This window comes from Cimex lectularius, unplaced genomic scaffold (genome assembly GCF_000648675.2).
Source record: "Cimex lectularius strain Harlan isolate CLEC.00 unplaced genomic scaffold, Clec_2.1 scaffold177, whole genome shotgun sequence".
In the NCBI taxonomy this organism is placed as follows: domain Eukaryota; kingdom Metazoa; phylum Arthropoda; class Insecta; order Hemiptera; family Cimicidae; genus Cimex; species Cimex lectularius.
The window spans coordinates 62,993-71,165 of record NW_019392787.1 but is presented as its reverse complement, the minus strand read 5'-3'; positions in this window follow the sequence as shown (position 1 = coordinate 71,165).

Genomic DNA, 8,173 nt, shown 5'->3' with positions numbered 1-8,173 from the left:
ATTAAAACTACTACCTACTTGATCGTTTCTTCCATGTTACTTGCCAGACCTTAACCTCTCCGATCCATTCTATTCTCTCGGTGTTCTTCACGGGAGCATCCTATGGCTATTACTTTTCAATATACAGAGGGCAGAGTTCGAGAGTCTATTATACCCTTCCAGTCCGACATCCACCGCACTATCACGTTGCTTCTTTCTTCGTTAATAACCAAGTATTTTCCACTCAGACCTCCTTCTTATGTGCCTAGCCAAATCCGGATACCTAAAATTTCACTCCAAATTATATATTCTTTCCAACTCATTCATCCTTGACCTAACCTTCCGATTTGAGGATTTGGCACAAAAGCCATCCAACTGGTTCACTGGTACATGTCTTGCGTTTGAATAGGCTGCCTAATTTTGGTCGATGGGTGGCTCACATCCAGTAATGTTGAGCTCGGTACATGCATCTATTAGTTTTTAAGGAAGATAGGATAGATAAACAACCCGTAAAATAAAGAATAAGGAAGATAAACTCCCTTTCTTTTCTTCCAAAAGAAAGAAAAAGTTCGGTCCAAAACATGACCAAAGTTTTGTCGAAAAGAACAACCAAGCGAAAGGTGAAATTTTGTTTAGATTGGTAAAGTAGGGTCCTTGTAATTGATTCAGGCGTTAAATTAATTTTCTTCTTCTTTTTTACTATTATATCAATTTCTTTTCCTACTTTATTATTTTCTAAGCTTAGGTATTTAGAATGGTATTGCTCCTCGCCCTGTTTCAAGTCGTTTCGAAATTAAATCCCTTAACTCACACTGAACATCATTTATAAACCAACAGATAATTACGTTTCAAATACACCCCAGCCACTATAACGTGAAGAATGAAGTTCAATTGAACAAGACAAATCCATCGGCATAAAAACTATATCCGATCCTGTCTGACAACTTATTTACCCGCTTTTCTTTCTTTCGCTTTCTTCTTTTTGAGATCAAAGACGGTTCCCGCCTTTTCAAGTGATATACTGTTGAGGAGTCGAGGGGCAAGCGATAGTCTTTTCCCCTTTCACTTAACGCCCTCACAAAGAAATCATATTACAATCGTTTTTTCCGACACCTCAGTCCATTCTATCCCGTATCTGCACGAATAATTCAACATTAATACAGATGTAAATTTCTTTCAGCCTGAAGGGAAAGTGTTTCGCGATTTGAATATGGCCGAATACAAAAGGAAAAGCGTTATCCACCATCGCTTCCCACTGGCCACCCGAGATACGTCGTTACCTCCCAATTGCTATCGGATTGCCATTAGAAAAAGGAGATCCTATCTAAAAAAATACGGCTTGAATCTCGGCCTTTCCTATATTAAGCCCATTGGGCAGTTTTCACACAATCTACCCCATTCCAGGGGAAAAGTTGTTCTATTAGTCCGTATTGTTTTCTTTTTAGATTTTCGAACAGCGAATGAAATTTTTAAATTAATAGAACAGACATTATCAAGTTTCGACTTACAAAAACCTCAAAATAGCTAAAAGATTGGCAAGTTACTATTATAATTTCATTCAAAGCTTTTTGCTCACAATAATAACTCACAACACTTAAAACTCTTTCTAATCTCAAGACTTGTAATTATTCTTTTTGCTTAAAATTGTTTTTCCGAAGTAGAATATTTTATCACATTCATTTATATTATATTTGTCTGGTTTGTTCTTATTCTGACTTCCTGGATATAATCTGACATAGAAATTATTTAATGATTATTAAAAATAAGTACCAGTATTATACTAACTTAAATTATTCAATATCAAAGATTTTTCAAGGAATTAAAAGTCTAATAAAACTTTGGGCTTGAAGAAACTTAAATTATCTTTATGAAGATCTGATGTTTGTCATGGTGAAATGTTTAATTGTAGTATTTTGTAAAAGAAAACGGACCAATAACTCACTTATCTAAAAAACCAAATACGTTTCGGGAAAAAATGGCGAAAAGGTTCGGACTATCTGAATCCACCTACTTTGAGCCATTAAAAAGTTTAAAAGGCATAAAACTGGTTGATGTATATAAAAGAAATTGGGCATCCCTGACTGCACGATTAAGCGGGCGGACCTACCAGTAACATTAAACTATAGAAGGTGAGAAAGTTTAATTTTTAGTACAAAATTCACTTTTTGTTTCGTAAATGACGTTTTAATTTGATGGTCTAAACAATTTGTTTTTAAATAAGGAAATCAGTATTAAATTATAATGAACTAGATCATAATTACTCATAATCATAAGGAGTGAATCGAGGCGGTCGTCTAACCTAGAAAATTTCTCCAGGAAATACACAGATCGACTTAGAAGGGTCAAGTTACGAGCAAATCAGCCATCGATTTTCAAGTAAATAAAACACCTCGATCTCCGATCGTGATGTTCAGCCTCGCTGCAGATTCATCGCGTCGCAGAGCATCCAATAAATCCTAATAAATTGTACATTGTAGAAAATAAAACAAAGTTTTATGCAGATAAGTCATTCCAAGCCTTTTTTACGATGGTCATACATGCAAACCACTAGAGAAACTGTGAAAAGTAATCTACCAGAAGTATACCACAAGTAGTCTAAGAGACCGGCTGAATTAAAATGTTTAAAATGAAATAAAAAATCTCATCGATGTGGCACTAGAATGAAAAGAATGCATTATAAGTAGATAAGATTTATTGTCTTTCCTATCCTTGTCAGTCAACATAAAATTCACGAAAAGGAAGAATGCCGAATCTTATCTGTCATCCTAAACCAGGATAGGCAGACCAAAATGATCTGAAATGACCAAACTGCAGGTTTATCATTAACTCAAGAATCCACGGAGAAATCTCACAATTGAAGAATTATTTATCGAATAGACCAAAGGTTGTGGAATCAAAAGAGGACAATATTTCGCAATTTGATGTGATTTCAATGTTAAAAACGATGAATTGGTATAAACTGGCCAATCCTTATTCTAATAAAATATTTTGCTTAAATAGCACATATTCATATGTTATGAATCTTTTGGGAAGTTTTCTCTATGCAGGAGAAATGCGAAAGGAATGCGTTTTCAAATGGCTGCTTAACGAAGCGTTTACGATCATTCTCCAAATTGACGTCTGGCAGTCGGATAATCAAATCTCCTGCCCAGGATACGAGGGCTTGTTGATTTCGAAAAACACATAGGGCAGAAGCGAATTGGTGGCGATCTGGGTCAGGGGAAAATGTATGATTAGAGGTTTGTTGTATATCGACGTTTTGGTTTTCACCTGGGTATTGTCCTCGGTGTAGCCGCACAGTCGATTATACTTCTGTGCGGGGCGTGCTTTCTTCGGGATGACTTTCACTCGGCCCATTCATCCAGACAATGACCTCGGACTGTGTGTCAAGTGCGGCGCACTTGGACGCATGATAATCTCGACCGTGATCTCGGCTTTCTAGGCGACTTTGTACGTTTCCGTGGAAATGCGACGCCGAGGTGTTTTTTTTAAAAATCTTTGTCTTCGACTGAAGATTCGGATGAAAACTAGTTTGGGGTGTCGAGCCGAGCGCCCTTAATAACTTGTTCAAAAACAGGATATACCTTGGGAGAATCCGTTCCGCGGATCACGACCTCAAAAAATTACTTTTAAATAAAATTTCACTGTTTTCTTATATTACTAGCGTTTTGTATGGTCACTACAGTAGAAACAGTAAAAAAATGGATATCCCTCACAGCAGGCGTAGAATTTTCCATTCCGTTATAGTTTGTGGTTGGGTTCAGTGGAAAGATGGGGCTCAAATTACAAGTTATTACATTAAGGAAAAAATCTGTTTGTTTTTCAAATCAATCACAACTGGAAAAAGAAAAAGAGAACATGAAATAAAATTAATTAATGTTCGATGAGAACTGCTTCCAATTGAAAACTATGAACTAACAACTAACTATATGGACTAAGAAACAAAAAATTAAATACCAATCAAAACAAACAAATAAATAAAAATATGAGAAATTATATCCATCTACATCTTGTGTGGTAAACTAGTATTTTCTTGCGAGGTAAGAAGGAACCAGGTTAACTGGAATATACCAGTTTGATATAACTGGTTTTTATATGATTTGTACCAAATATATATAATACTATAGTAATATGAGATGATCAAATAATCCATTAAAAGTATATAGTTTTTTATAATGTTAAGGGAGGAATGAAAGTGATGATACAAAAATTTAATGTTGGAAAGGATGATACTTATTTCTTAAACATTACAAAATAATCTTAATTAGGCATGTTATAATTTATTGTATGACAATTTAGTTTGTGTAATTTGATGATTTTGATCATTTTTGTCTGACAGACCAGATAGTTGCCCTAAAGAGAGGAATGAAACTGTCAAAAATTTAACATTTAGATTTATTTATATATAATTAATATAAGGACAATACATAACAGGGGCATCAAAATAACAATAAATAACTTTAATGTTAACTTAAAACCTTGAACCACTATATCAAAGGTACAATATATTTAATAATATTAATTTAGTATTTATATTATTCACTTTATTTTTTATTCATGCAATACCTAATTCATTTTTGGGTTAATTTTTTCAAGACATTTTCCTTATTTCATAACTGTAACTTGTTACATATCTTGATTTAATAAGCTGTTCGGGCATCAGTGGCTGCAACAGTTTAAAGGTGACACGGTGGCCATCACTGTAAGGTAAAGGTCACAGGTTCGAATCTAGCAGCCCTACTTTCAAAGGGCTTTTTTTCAAACACCAGCACCCTGAGGGTTCATATAACCTTATTACTGTAGAAAAATATAAAACCTTATGAAAATAATAATAATAATAATAATAATGAGCTGTTAAGGATGGAAGCTAGATTTTTGACATTACAGAGCATATGGTATTATCTGTCGAAGAGATTCACATCAGAAAATAATTTGCAAATGCTATTGAATCATATTTTGAACGTTTTTAGGGACAAGGAATTTAATCTCTTTTAGCCCTTGGTCAAAATTTGATTTAAATTTAAATCTTTTTTTATTTGTTTTAAAGTTTCTATTTTCAAATGGATACAGTTTGTTTTAAATATATTTATTGAACTTTATGTTTTATATTGAATTTTGGCTAAAGACAAGGAACTTAGGCAACATTGACAGCACTTCTCCACTTATATACATTTACCCTAAGGACATCTGATTTTGTGGAACATTATAATCCATATCAAGATTTCTCTCTTTTATCCAATTTGGTTTTATAAAACATTCTAATATTGTCACATAAGTAGTATGCATGGAGTCATACAATTTAAGTGACTGAAATAAATTTCATGGAGCAAGTTTCAACAGACCTGAGAAGTTTTGAATAAGCTTGTCAACACTTTATGCATGACATGAGTAGCAAATGTACTTAAGGTCGAACAAGTTTGGTACATCCTTCTAATGAATGATGTTCATCCATTACACTAGCCCTGTTTATGGCAAATCCTATCAATTTTTTTAATCAAGTTGTATTTTGCAAACAATGAAACTATTTTTTTGGATAAATTTTCAACATTGGGTTCTGAAACCCAAGAAATAATCATGCGATTTATAGTTTAATGTAGACCTTAAACATATGACCAAACTCTTTATCAAAGAATGTTATGCTTAACCAGTACAGGATCATTTACTGGGTCTGTCTCCACTCGCAAGTTTATTGAGTTACTCAAAAACATTTCAGCATTGCACCATCTTCAGTGAGGAATTGGCACAATACCGAAAAGTGTTTGAATAACTCAACAAACCAGTGGAGGCAGACCCAGTAAGTGACCCTGTGCCGTTTCAGCCTGAGTTCACCGACACACAGACTAAAACTCATCATCAACCCCAAAGACACGTTGACTCATCTACAATTAATGAAAAAAATCTAATTTTCATTAAGCTCTCATGGCTTTGTAGATCTTCTTCCCCTAGTACACGTTTTACCAAAGCAGTAAATTTTGTTCGGTTGCAGGTTGTCGGTGATGCATTAGGAAGTTCCATATGAGAGCAACCAAATGATTAGCTACATTAAATGTAAAATTGTGTTCAGCATTGATGCCAGTTGTAGTTCATTGTTTCTACCAATTTTTCACTTCTCTGGGACTACTTTACTGTATATTTCAGTATATTTCCAACGAATTTTGAGCTTTTATCAGTTTTGAATTAACTGTAAATAAATATGTGTATTGAAAAAGTGCAAGCAAAATTAACTTTGTTTTTGTGACATTGACCAATGATTCAAGATGGTTAAGTACTGCAACATTACCAAGGCCTTACTACAACATGGCATTATACTAGCTGATCATTATCTTTGATTTTACTCCAAAAGACCAGTTTTTAAATGGTAAATATTTACTTTCTGCTATCAATTTTTTTGAATAGGAGTCAGATTTATTAGATATCTAGGTAAAGTGTCCCTGGTGGGGAAATGGAGAATTATTCACCGGTGAAATATACATTTTAAACAGTATTTATAAATTTATTATCACTGTTCTGCCATTTGAGGGATCACATTTTTCCTGAAAACTCTTTTCTTTATAAAGACTGTGTACGGACCACAAATCACAATGAATTTTTTATGACACTGACCAATGACTGAAGATGTTCAATACTGCAATCACCTCAAAGACCTACAATGTATTACTTCATAAGTCCAATTTTTCTTGTTAAGCAATTCTTACTGCTGTAAGAATGCTTTTTCTCCACTATTATGACATTTATAATCGTTCAAAAATTAACACAATTATATTTTAAACATAGAAATTGGTACAGCTGAATTTTTATTGGTTCATAAGAACAAATTTTCATAGGGGTGACTGATTACTGATTTATATAAACTGAATTGTATGTACAACAAATGTGTACAGAGCTTCTTCTCACTTATGCCTCATGACAGCTAAGCATCATAACAGCCAACATACCAGTTTCTTTCATGGGAGGACATGAAAGAAGTTGGAGGACATGAAGTTTTAACAAACAACAAATAAGAAAAAACCTATTTTTTAACAATAAGGACACACACGCCGGCAATTCCAGTTTTTGCAATTTACAATTATCGGCAGGCCTGGGTATTGGCAGTCTGGCGTCAGACCTCGGTCTTGTACATCTAGCTAACAAGGAGTACTTGATATTCCTCCATTTCCCTCTTACATAGGAGTTAATTTGCATATAACTATGTAGTAAAAATATAATTCTTAATTATTGTCTGGAGCAATACGGAACTCATTTACATGAGAAAATAATTTATGTTACATGAAAATATAGTAATAACATTTAATTAAAACAAAGAGATGTTACCTGCTTTCATTTTAATCCATTAATTATTGTTATTAGAGAAAAATATGCATAAAACAAAAACCACTGTTCTGTGTCAATTGATAATAAGTTAGGGAGAAGTTTCTAAGTTTATAAAGGAGATGGTTAGGGGGCGTCGGTGGCCGCAACAGTTTAGGCGTTGACACCGTGCTCATCACTGTAAGGTAAAGGTCCAGGTTCGAATCCAGCGACCCTGCTGTTGCGAACCCGTTATACTTACAAACACCGGCACCCCGAGGGTTTAAAACAAAAAATGGTTGATGTTTTTTTCTGAAAAAGGCAAACGCGTCTCTTATTTATTATAGTTTTACTTGATACTAGCCCATCAGAAGGAACTTGAAAATCCTCCCTCGGTGATGGTGTTGATAAGAGGATTACTTGGAAGACCTCTCGTTGATTGTACTTTCCCTAGTTCCTTAGTTCAGTTTAATTGATTTGTACTTCTTTTTAAAAAAATTTATGTCCTTATTGTTAAAAAATAGGTTTTTTTTCTTATTTGTTGTTTATTAAAACTTTATATCATGTCCCCCCATGAAAGAAACTCTGGTATGTTGGCTGTTATAATGCTTAGCTGTCGTTAGGCATAAGAAAATTTGAAAAAAAAAACAACATATTTTTGTCTAAATTTTTTTATTAAAGTGCCAAGACCGCGATCTATTTCGTATAACGTGGTGTCGGGGGATGAGAATGTCATTCTGTAAATACGATTCGGCAGTGATCCAAATGAACCATCATTAACCGTTTCTAAGGGGGAACGTCGCCCATGAACTGATAGTTGAGGACTTAATGGTCGTTTTTTTGCATGACAAAGCAGATCCACATATTTCGTTAGTGACACGATGGAAATTGCTACACTTGAGATCGC